This window comes from Oncorhynchus mykiss, chromosome 8 (assembly GCF_057628025.1).
Source record: "Oncorhynchus mykiss isolate SJ-2025 chromosome 8, ASM5762802v1, whole genome shotgun sequence".
In the NCBI taxonomy this organism is placed as follows: Eukaryota; Metazoa; Chordata; class Actinopteri; order Salmoniformes; family Salmonidae; genus Oncorhynchus; species Oncorhynchus mykiss.
In genome coordinates, this window is record NC_143029.1 from 53924826 (window position 1) to 53937407 (window position 12582).

The 12582-nt window shown below is 40.7% G+C and overlaps 5 non-coding genes across 5 annotated transcripts; all 5 read right to left on the minus strand.

The window, feature by feature from the left end:
• Nucleotides 1-3137: 3137 nt before the first annotated feature.
• On the minus strand, nt 3138-3210 carry trnav-cac (transfer RNA valine (anticodon CAC)). Its single transcript has one exon. It is a non-coding gene; the product is annotated as a tRNA-Val (tRNA).
• Nucleotides 3211-3339: 129 nt separating this feature from the next.
• trnav-cac (transfer RNA valine (anticodon CAC)) lies at nt 3340-3412 on the minus strand. The gene has a single exon. It is a non-coding gene; the product is annotated as a tRNA-Val (tRNA).
• Nucleotides 3413-6147: 2735 nt separating this feature from the next.
• Nucleotides 6148-6220, minus strand: trnav-cac (transfer RNA valine (anticodon CAC)). Its single transcript has one exon. It is a non-coding gene; the product is annotated as a tRNA-Val (tRNA).
• A 129-nt stretch (nt 6221-6349) lies between these two features.
• Nucleotides 6350-6422, minus strand: trnav-cac (transfer RNA valine (anticodon CAC)). Its single transcript has one exon. It is a non-coding gene; the product is annotated as a tRNA-Val (tRNA).
• Nucleotides 6423-9359: 2937 nt separating this feature from the next.
• Nucleotides 9360-9432, minus strand: trnav-aac (transfer RNA valine (anticodon AAC)). Its single transcript has one exon. It is a non-coding gene; the product is annotated as a tRNA-Val (tRNA).
• Between the last annotated feature and the right edge of the window lie 3150 nt (nt 9433-12582).

Here is a 12582-nt window from a genome sequence, read left to right on the forward strand (position 1 = left end):
GTAGATAGATTTTATTTTATTTCATCCATTTTAGTATAAGGCTGTAACGTAACAAAATGTGGAAAAAAGTAAGGGGTCTGAAAACTTTCCGAATGCACTGTACCTATGCAGGCTAGCTTCTTTTCCTTTGCTAGCCAGCCAACTAAATCTATCACACAATCACATCAAGCAGCTGAAATGACAGAAAACAATCTACATTTTTGTTTGTTTTACCTTGGATTATATTGCCATTTCTTTGGATATATCCATTACAATGACCCTGATAAATGAATTTGCCTGGCTCAGAGAAGCTGTCAGTCTGGTCACATTCATACAGATCGCATGGTGGAGGTCCCCAAAAAAACGGCAACATTGATCCACTGGTCGGAGAGGTAGACAGCAAGGTTTAGACAAACCTCAACTGTTTCAAACCAAATGCTAGCCTCTGGGCATTGGGAAATATTGAATATTACAAAATGTTTCCACCCGGTTTCGAACCAGGGACCTTTCGCGTGTGAGGCGAACTTGATAACCACTACACTACGGAAACCGAATGATTGGAAAACTAAGGGTGTGACTGACTTTCGCGTGTGAGGCGAACGTGATAACCAATACACTACTGAAACTAAAGTCTGAATAGCAAATACTGAGAAGTGCGAAGGACCAATCTGTTAAAATGTGTTTCCGCCCGGTCTCGAACCGGGGACCTTTCGCGTGTTAGCCGAACGTGATAACCAGTACACTACGGAAACCCAAGGAGTAGAATACTACGGGTGTGGCTGACTTTGGCTGGGTGGGACATTTATCGCTCTCAGAACCTAATGAAATCAGAAATTACTTAGTCAATTAATTAAACAATAAGGCTTGAGAAGCCGGGAATTATTGTGTGCAGCGGCTCTTGGAAGAGGCTTGGTGGTTCAAAACTTCTTCCATTTAAGAGTGATGGAAGCCACTGTGTTCTTGGGTACCTTCAATGCTGCAGAAATGACCAATCATTTGAATTTACCACAGGTGGACTCCAATCAAGTTGAAGAAACATCTCAAGGATGATCAATGGAAACAGGATGGACCTGAGCTCAATTTCCAGTCTCATAGCAAAGGGTCTGAAAATGTATGTAAATAAGGTATTTTTAAAATATTTTTTTCATTAATAAAAACTATATGCTATCGCTTTGTCATTATGTGGTATAGTGTGTAGATAGATTTTATTTTATTTCATCCATTTTAGTATAAGGCTGTAACGTAACAAAATGTGGAAAAAAGTAAGGGGTCTGAAAACTTTCCGAATGCACTGTACCTATGCAGGCTAGCTTCTTTTCCTTTGCTAGCCAGCCAACTAAATCTATCACACAATCACATCAAGCAGCTGAAATGACAGAAAACAATCTACATTTTTGTTTGTTTTACCTTGGATTATATTGCCATTTCTTTGGATATATCCATTACAATGACCCTGATAAATGAATTTGCCTGGCTCAGAGAAGCTGTCAGTCTGGTCACATTCATACAGATCGCATGGTGGAGGTCCCCAAAAAAACGGCAACATTGATCCACTGGTCGGAGAGGTAGACAGCAAGGTTTAGACAAACCTCAACTGTTTCAAACCAAATGCTAGCCTCTGGGCATTGGGAAATATTGAATATTACAAAATGTTTCCACCCGGTTTCGAACCAAGGACCTTTCGCGTGTGAGGCGAACTTGATAACCACTACACTACGGAAACCGAATGATTGGAAAACTAAGGGTGTGACTGACTTTCGCGTGTGAGGCGAACGTGATAACCAATACACTACTGAAACTAAAGTCTGAATAGCAAATACTGAGAAGTGCGAAGGACCAATCTGTTAAAATGTGTTTCCGCCCGGTCTCGAACCGGGGACCTTTCGCGTGTTAGCCGAACGTGATAACCAGTACACTACGGAAACCCAAGGAGTAGAATACTACGGGTGTGGCTGACTTTGGCTGGGTGGGACATTTATCGCTCTCAGAACCTAATGAAATCAGAAATTACTTAGTCAATTAATTAAACAATAAGGCTTGAGAAGCCGGGAATTATTGTGTGCAGCGGCTCTTGGAAGAGGCTTGGTGGTTCAAAACTTCTTCCATTTAAGAGTGATGGAAGCCACTGTGTTCTTGGGTACCTTCAATGCTGCAGAAATGACCAATCATTTGAATTTACCACAGGTGGACTCCAATCAAGTTGAAGAAACATCTCAAGGATGATCAATGGAAACAGGATGGACCTGAGCTCAATTTCCAGCCTCATAGCAAAGGGTCTGAAAACTTACGTAAATAAGGTATTTTTAAAATATTTAATGGGTATTATGGCTCTTTCTGTGGAACTCAATTTGGGATATTATGTGAGGTAGACATGAGAAGCCGGGAATTATCGTGTGCAGCCGGAACTTGGAAGAGGCTTGGTGCTTCCAAACTTCTTCTATTTAAGAGTGATGGAAGCCACTGTGTTCTTGGGTACCTTCAATGCTGCAGAAATGACCAATCATTTGAATTTACCACAGGTGGACTCCAATCAAGTTGAAGAAACATCTCAAGGATGATCAATGGAAACAGGATGGACCTGAGCTCAATTTCCAGTCTCATAGCAAAGGGTCTGAAAATGTATGTAAATAAGGTATTTTTAAAATATTTTTTTCATTAATAAAAACTATATGCTATCGCTTTGTCATTATGTGGTATTGTGTGTAGATAGATTTTATTTTATTTCATCCATTTTAGTATAAGGCTGTAACGTAACAAAATGTGGAAAAAAGTAAGGGGTCTGAAAACTTTCCGAATGCACTGTACCTATGCAGGCTAGCTTCTTTTCCTTTGCTAGCCAGCCAACTAAATCTATCACACAATCACATCAAGCAGCTGAAATGACAGAAAACAATCTACATTTTTGTTTGTTTTACCTTGGATTATATTGCCATTTCTTTGGATATATCCATTACAATGACCCTGATAAATGAATTTGCCTGGCTCAGAGAAGCTGTCAGTCTGGTCACATTCATACAGATCGCATGGTGGAGGTCCCCAAAAAAACGGCAACATTGATCCACTGGTCGGAGAGGTAGACAGCAAGGTTTAGACAAACCTCAACTGTTTCAAACCAAATGCTAGCCTCTGGGCATTGGGAAATATTGAATATTACAAAATGTTTCCACCCGGTTTCGAACCGGGGACCTTTCGCGTGTGAGGCGAACGTGATAACCACTACACTACGGAAACCGAATGATTGGGAAACTAAGGGTGTGACTGACTTTCGCGTGTGAGGCGAACGTGATAACCAATACACTACTGAAACTAAAGTCTGAATAGCAAATACTGAGAAGTGCGAAGGACCAATCTGTTAAAATGTGTTTCCGCCCGGTCTCGAACCGGGGACCTTTCGCTTGTGAGGCGAACGTGATAACCACTACACTACGGAAACCGAATGATTGGAAAACTAAGGGTGTGGCTGACTTTGGCTGGGTGGGACATTTATCGCTCTCAGAACCTAATGAAATCAGAAATTACTTAGTCAATTAATTAAACAATAAGGCTTGAGAAGCCGGGAATTATTGTGTGCAGCGGCTCTTGGAAGAGGCTTGGTGGTTCAAAACTTCTTCCATTTAAGAGTGATGGAAGCCACTGTGTTCTTGGGTACCTTCAATGCTGCAGAAATGACCAATCATTTGAATTTACCACAGGTGGACTCCAATCAAGTTGAAGAAACATCTCAAGGATGATCAATGGAAACAGGATAGACCTGAGCTCAATTTCCAGCCTCATAGCAAAGGGTCTGAAAACTTACGTAAATAAGGTATTTTTAAAATATTTAATGGGTATTATGGCTCTTTCTGTGGAACTCAATTTGGGATATTATGTGAGGTAGACATGAGAAGCCGGGAATTATCGTGTGCAGCCGGAACTTGGAAGAGGCTTGGTGGTTCCAAACTTCTTCTATTTAAGAGTGATGGAAGCCACTGTGTTCTTGGGTACCTTCAATGCTGCAGAAATGACCAATCATTTGAATTTACCACAGGTGGACTCCAATCAAGTTGAAGAAACATCTCAAGGATGATCAATGGAAACAGGATGGACCTGAGCTCAATTTCCAGTCTCATAGCAAAGGGTCTGAAAATGTATGTAAATAAGGTATTTTTAAAATATTTTTTTCATTAATAAAAACTATATGCTATCGCTTTGTCATTATGTGGTATTGTGTGTAGATAGATTTTATTTTATTTCATCCATTTTAGTATAAGGCGTAACAAAATGTGGAAAAAAGTAAGGGGTCTGAAAACTTTCCGAATGCACTGTACCTATGCAGGCTAGCTTCTTTTCCTTTGCTAGCCAGCCAACTAAATCTATCACACAATCACATCAAGCAGCTGAAATGACAGAAAACGATCTACATTTTTGTTTGTTTTACCTTGGATTATATTGCCATTTCTTTGGATATATCCATTACAATGACCCTGATAAATGAATTTGCCTGGCTCAGAGAAGCTGTCAGTCTGGTCACATTCATACAGATCACATGGTGGAGGTCCCCAAAAAAACGGCAACATTGATCCACTGGTCGGAGAGGTAGACAGCAAGGTTTAGACAAACCTCAACTGTTTCAAACCAAATGCTAGCCTCTGGGCATTGGGAAATATTGAATATTACAAAATGTTTCCACCCGGTTTCGAATCGGGGACCTTTCGCGTGTGAGGCGAACGTGATAACCACTACACTACGGAAACCGAATGATTGGAAAACTAAGGGTGTGACTGACTTTCGCGTGTGAGGCGAACGTGATAACCAATACACTACTGAAACTAAAGTCTGAATAGCAAATACTGAGAAGTGCGAAGGACCAATCTGTTAAAATGTGTTTCCGCCCGGTCTCGAACCGGGGACCTTTCGCGTGTGAGGCAAACGTGATAACCACTACACTACGGAAACCGAATGATTGGAAAACTAAGGGTGTGACTGACTTTGGCTGGGTGGGACATTTATCGCTCTCAGAACCTAATGAAATCAGAAATTACTTAGTCAATTAATTAAACAATAAGGCTTGAGAAGCCGGGAATTATTGTGTGCAGCGGCTCTTGGAAGAGGCTTGGTGGTTCAAAACTTCTTCCATTTAAGAGTGATGGAAGCCACTGTGTTCTTGGGTACCTTCAATGCTGCAGAAATGACCAATCATTTGAATTTACCACAGGTGGACTCCAATCAAGTTGAAGAAACATCTCAAGGATGATCAATGGAAACAGGATGGACCTGAGCTCAATTTCCAGCCTCATAGCAAAGGGTCTGAAAACTTACGTAAATAAGGTATTTTTAAAATATTTAATGGGTATTATGGCTCTTTCTGTGGAACTCAATTTGGGATATTATGTGAGGTAGACATGAGAAGCCGGGAATTATCGTGTGCAGCCGGAACTTGGAAGAGGCTTGGTGCTTCCAAACTTCTTCTATTTAAGAGTGATGGAAGCCACTGTGTTCTTGGGTACCTTCAATGCTGCAGAAATGACCAATCATTTGAATTTACCACAGGTGGACTCCAATCAAGTTGAAGAAACATCTCAAGGATGATCAATGGAAACAGGATGGACCTGAGCTCAATTTCCAGTCTCATAGCAAAGGGTCTGAAAATGTATGTAAATAAGGTATTTTTAAAATATTTTTTTCATTAATAAAAACTATATGCTATCGCTTTGTCATTATGTGGTATTGTGTGTAGATAGATTTTATTTTATTTCATCCATTTTAGTATAAGGCTGTAACGTAACAAAATGTGGAAAAAAGTAAGGGGTCTGAAAACTTTCCGAATGCACTGTACCTATGCAGGCTAGCTTCTTTTCCTTTGCTAGCCAGCCAACTAAATCTATCACACAATCACATCAAGCAGCTGAAATGACAGAAAACAATCTACATTTTTGTTTGTTTTACCTTGGATTATATTGCCATTTCTTTGGATATATCCATTACAATGACCCTGATAAATGAATTTGCCTGGCTCAGAGAAGCTGTCAGTCTGGTCACATTCATACAGATCGCATGGTGGAGGTCCCCAAAAAAACGGCAACATTGATCCACTGGTCGGAGAGGTAGACAGCAAGGTTTAGACAAACCTCAACTGTTTCAAACCAAATGCTAGCCTCTGGGCATTGGGAAATATTGAATATTACAAAATGTTTCCACCCGGTTTCGAACCGGGGACCTTTCGCGTGTGAGGCGAACGTGATAACCACTACACTACGGAAACCGAATGATTGGGAAACTAAGGGTGTGACTGACTTTCGCGTGTGAGGCGAACGTGATAACCAATACACTACTGAAACTAAAGTCTGAATAGCAAATACTGAGAAGTGCGAAGGACCAATCTGTTAAAATGTGTTTCCGCCCGGTCTCGAACCGGGGACCTTTCGCTTGTGAGGCGAACGTGATAACCACTACACTACGGAAACCGAATGATTGGAAAACTAAGGGTGTGGCTGACTTTGGCTGGGTGGGACATTTATCGCTCTCAGAACCTAATGAAATCAGAAATTACTTAGTCAATTAATTAAACAATAAGGCTTGAGAAGCCGGGAATTATTGTGTGCAGCGGCTCTTGGAAGAGGCTTGGTGGTTCAAAACTTCTTCCATTTAAGAGTGATGGAAGCCACTGTGTTCTTGGGTACCTTCAATGCTGCAGAAATGACCAATCATTTGAATTTACCACAGGTGGACTCCAATCAAGTTGAAGAAACATCTCAAGGATGATCAATGGAAACAGGATAGACCTGAGCTCAATTTCCAGCCTCATAGCAAAGGGTCTGAAAACTTACGTAAATAAGGTATATTTAAAATATTTAATGGGTATTATGGCTCTTTCTGTGGAACTCAATTTGGGATATTATGTGAGGTAGACATGAGAAGCCGGGAATTATCGTGTGCAGCCGGAACTTGGAAGAGGCTTGGTGGTTCCAAACTTCTTCTATTTAAGAGTGATGGAAGCCACTGTGTTCTTGGGTACCTTCAATGCTGCAGAAATGACCAATCATTTGAATTTACCACAGGTGGACTCCAATCAAGTTGAAGAAACATCTCAAGGATGATCAATGGAAACAGGATGGACCTGAGCTCAATTTCCAGTCTCATAGCAAAGGGTCTGAAAATGTATGTAAATAAGGTATTTTTAAAATATTTTTTTCATTAATAAAAACTATATGCTATTGCTTTGTCATTATGTGGTATTGTGTGTAGATAGATTTTATTTTATTTCATCCATTTTAGTATAAGGCGTAACAAAATGTGGAAAAAAGTAAGGGGTCTGAAAACTTTCCGAATGCACTGTACCTATGCAGGCTAGCTTCTTTTCCTTTGCTAGCCAGCCAACTAAATCTATCACACAATCACATCAAGCAGCTGAAATGACAGAAAACGATCTACATTTTTGTTTGTTTTACCTTGGATTATATTGCCATTTCTTTGGATATATCCATTACAATGACCCTGATAAATGAATTTGACTGGCTCAGAGAAGCTGTCAGTCTGGTCACATTCATACAGATCGCATGGTGGAGGTCCCCAAAAAAACGGCAACATTGATCCACTGGTCGGAGAGGTAGACAGCAAGGTTTAGACAAACCTCAACTGTTTCAAACCAAATGCTAGCCTCTGGGCATTGGGAAATATTGAATATTACAAAATGTTTCCACCCGGTTTCAAACCGGGGACCTTTCGCGTGTGAGGCAAACGTGATAACCACTACACTACGGAAACCGAATGATTGGAAAACTAAGGGTGTGACTGACTTTCGCGTGTGAGGCGAACGTGATAACCAATACACTACTGAAACTAAAGTCTGAATAGCAAATACTGAGAAGTGCGAAGGACCAATCTGTTAAAATGTGTTTCCACCCAGTCTGGAACCGGGGACCTTTCGCGTGTGAGGTGAACGTGATAACCACTACACTACAGAAACCGAATGATTGGAAAACTAAGGGTGTGACTGACTTTGGCTGGGTGGGACATTTATCGCTCTCAGAACCTAATGAAATCAGAAATTACTTAGTCAATAAATTAAACAATAAGGCTTGAGAAGCCGGGAATTATTGTGTGCAGCGGCTCTTGGAAGAGGCTTGGTGGTTCAAAACTTCTTCCATTTAAGAGTGATGGAAGCCACTGTGTTCTTGGGTGCCTTCAATGCTGCAGAAATGACTAATCATTTGAATTTACCACAGGTGGACTCCAATCAAGTTGAAGAAACATCTCAAGGATGATCAATGGAAACAGGATGGACCTGAGCTCAATTTCCAGCCTCATAGCAAAGGGTCTGAAAACGTACGTAAATAAGGTATTTTTAAAATATTTAATGGGTATTATGGCTCTTTCTGTGGTACTCAATTTGGGATATTATGTGAGGTAGACATGAGAAGCCGGGAATTATCGTGTGCAGCCGGAACTTGGAAGAGGCTTGGTGGTTCCAAACTTCTTCTATTTAAGAGTGATGGAAGCCACTGTGTTCTTGGGTACCTTCAATGCTGCAGAAATGACCAATCATTTGAATTTACAACAGGTGGACTCCAATCAAGTTGAAGAAACATCTCAAGGATGATCAATGGAAACAGGATGGACCTGAGCTCAATTTCCAGTCTCATAGCAAAGGGTCTGAAAATGTATGTAAATAAGGTATTTTTAAAATATTTTTTTCATTAATAAAAACTATATGTTATCGCTTTGTCATTATGTGGTATTGTGTGTAGATAGATTTTATTTTATTTCATCCATTTTAGTATAAGGCTGTAACGTAACAAAATGTGGAAAAAAGTAAGGGGTCTGAAAACTTTCCGAATGCACTGTACCTATGCAGGCTAGCTTCTTTTCCTTTGCTAGCCAGCCAACTAAATCTATCACACAATCACATCAAGCAGCTGAAATGACAGAAAACGATCTACATTTTTGTTTGTTTTACCTTGGATTATATTGCCATTTCTTTGGATATATCCATTACAATGACCCTGATAAATGAATTTGCCTGGCTCAGAGAAGCTGTCAGTCTGGTCACATTCATACAGATCGCATGGTGGAGGTCCCCAAAAAAACGGCAACATTGATCCACAGGTCGGAGAGGTAGACAGCAAGGTTTAGACAAACCTCAACTGTTTCAAACCAAATGCTAGCCTCTGGGCATTGGGAAATATTGAATATTACAAAATGTTTCCGCCCGGTTTCGAACCGGGGACCTTTCGCGTGTGAGGCGAATGTGATAACCACTACACTACAGAAACCGAATTATTGGATAACTAACGGTGTGACAGACTTTCGCGTGTGAGGCGAACGTGATAACCAATACACTACTGAAACTAAAGTCTGAATAGCAAATACTGAGAAGTGCGAAGGACCAATTTGTTAAAATGTGTTTCCGCCCGGTCTCGAACCGGGGACCTTTCGCGTGTTAGGCGAACGTGTTAACCACTACACTACAGAAACCCAATGAGTGGTGTACTAAGGGTGTGGCTGACTTTGGCTGGGTGGGACATTTATCGCTCTCAGAACCTAATGAAATCAGAAATTACTTAGTCAATGAATTAAACAATAAGGCTTGAGAAGCCGGGAATTATTGTGTGCAGCGGCTCTTGGAAGAGGCTTGGTGGTTCAAAACTTCTTCCATTTAAGAGTGATGGAAGCCACTGTGTTCTTGGGTACCTTCAATGCTGCAGAAATGACCAATCATTTGAATTTACCACAGGTGAACTCCAATCAAGTTGAAGAAACATCTCAAGGATGATCAATGGAAAGAGGATGGACCTGAGCTCAATTTCCAGCCTCATAGCAAAGGGTCTGAAAACGTACGTAAATAAGGTATTTTTAAAATATTTAATGGGTATTATGGCTCTTTCTGTGGTACTCAATTTGGGATATTATGTGAGGTAGACATGAGAAGCCGGGAATTATCGTGTGCAGCCGGAACTTGGAAGAGGCTTGGTGGTTCCAAACTTCTTCTATTTAAGAGTGATGGAAGCCACTGTGTTCTTGGGTACCTTCAATGCTGCAGAAATGACCAATCATTTGAATTTACCACAGGTGGACTCCAATCAAGTTGAAGAAACATCTCAAGGATGATCAATGGAAACAGGATGGACCTGAGCTCAATTTCCAGCCTCATAGCAAAGGGTCTGAAAATGTATGTAAATAAGGTATTTTTAAAATATTTTTTTCATTAATAAAAACTATATGTTATCGCTTTGTCATTATGTGGTATTGTGTGTAGATAGATTTTATTTTATTTCATCCATTTTAGTATAAGGCTGTAACGAAACAAAATGTGGAAAAAAGTAAGGGGTCTGAAAACTTTCCGAATGCACTGTACCTATGCAGGCTAGCTTCTTTTCCTTTGCTAGCCAGCCAACTAAATCTATCACACAATCACATCAAGCAGCTGAAATGACAGAAAACAATCTACATTTTTGTTTGTTTTACCTTGGATTATATTGCCATTTCTTTGGATACATCCATTACAATGACCCTGATAAATGAATTTGCCTGGCTCAGAGAAGCTGTCAGTCTGGTCACATTCATACAGATCGCATGGTGGAGGTCCCCAAAAAAACGGCAACATTGATCCACAGGTCGGAGAGGTAGACAGCAAGGTTTAGACAAACCTCAACTGTTTCAAACCAAATGCTAGCCTCTGGGCATTGGGAAATATTGAATATTACAAAATGTTTCCGCCCGGTTTCGAACCGGGGACCTTTCGCGTGTGAGGCAAACATGATAACCACTACACTACGGAAACCAAATGATTGGAAAACTAAGGGTGTGACTGACTTTCGCGTGTGAGGCGAACGTGATAACCAATACACTACTGAAACTAAAGTCTGAATAGCAAATACTGAGAAGTGCGAAGGACCAATTTGTTAAAATGTGTTTCCGCCCGGTCTCGAACCGGGGACCTTTCGCGTGTTAGGCGAACGTGATAACCACTACAGTACGGAAACCCAATGAGTGGAGTACTAAGGGTGTGGCTGACTTTGGCTGGGTGGGACATTTATCGCTCTCAGAACCTAATGAAATCAGAAATTACTTAGTCAATTAATTAAACAATAAGGCTTGAGAAGCCGGGAATTATTGTGTGCAGCGGCTCTTGGAAGAGGCTTGGTGGTTCAAAACTTCTTCCATTTAAGAGTGATGGAAGCCACTGTGTTCTTGGGTACCTTCAATGCTGCAGAAATGACCAATCATTTGAATTTACCACAGGTGGACTCCAATCAAGTTGAAGAAACATCTCAAGGATGATCAATGGAAACAGGATGGACCTGAGCTCAATTTCCAGCCTCATAGCAAAGGGTCTGAAAACGTACGTAAATAAGGTATTTTTAAAATATTTAATGGGTATTATGGCTCTTTCTGTGGTACTCAATTTGGGATATTATGTGAGGTAGACATGAGAAGCCGGGAATTATCGTGTGCAGCCGGAACTTGGAAGAGGCTTGGTGGTTCCAAACTTCTTCTATTTAAGAGTGATGGAAGCCACTGTGTTCTTGGGTACCTTCAATGCTGCAGAAATGACCAATCATTTGAATTTACCACAGGTGGACTCCAATCAAGTTGAAGAAACATCTCAAGGATGATCAATGGAAACAGGATGGACCTGAGCTCAATTTCCAGCCTCATAGCAAAGGGTCTGAAAATGTATGTAAATAAGGTATTTTTAAAATATTTTTTTCATTAATAAAAACTATATGTTATCGCTTTGTCATTATGTGGTATTGTGTGTAGATAGATTTTATTTTATTTCATCCATTTTAGTATAAGGCTGTAACGAAACAAAATGTGGAAAAAAGTAAGGGGTCTGAAAACTTTCCCAATGCACTGTACCTATGCAGGCTAGCTTCTTTTCCTTTGCTAGCCAGCCAACTAAATCTATCACACAATCACATCAAGCAGCTGAAATGACAGAAAACGATCTACATTTTTGTTTGTTTTACCTTGGATTATATTGCCATTTCTTTGGATACATCCATTACAATGACCCTGATAAATGAATTTGCCTGGCTCAGAGAAGCTGTCAGTCTGGTCACATTCATACAGATCGCATGGTGGAGGTCCCCAAAAAAACGGCAACATTGATCCACAGGTCGGAGAGGTAGACAGCAAGGTTTAGACAAACCTCAACTGTTTCAAACCAAATGCTAGCCTCTGGGCATTGGGAAATATTGAATATTACAAAATGTTTCCGCCCGGTTTCGAACCGGGGACCTTTCGCGTGTGAGGCAAACATGATAACCACTACACTACGGAAACCAAATGATTGGAAAACTAAGGGTGTGACTGACTTTCGCGTGTGAGGCGAACGTGATAACCAATACACTACTGAAACTAAAGTCTGAATAGCAAATACTGAGAAGTGCGAAGGACCAATTTGTTAAAATGTGTTTCCGCCCGGTCTCGAACCGGGGACCTTTCGCGTGTTAGGCGAACGTGATAACCACTACAGTACGGAAACCCAATGAGTGGAGTACTAAGGGTGTGGCTGACTTTGGCTGGGTGGGACATTTATCGCTCTCAGAACCTAATGAAATCAGAAATTACTTAGTCAATTAATTAAACAATAAGGCTTGAGAAGCCGGGAATTATTGT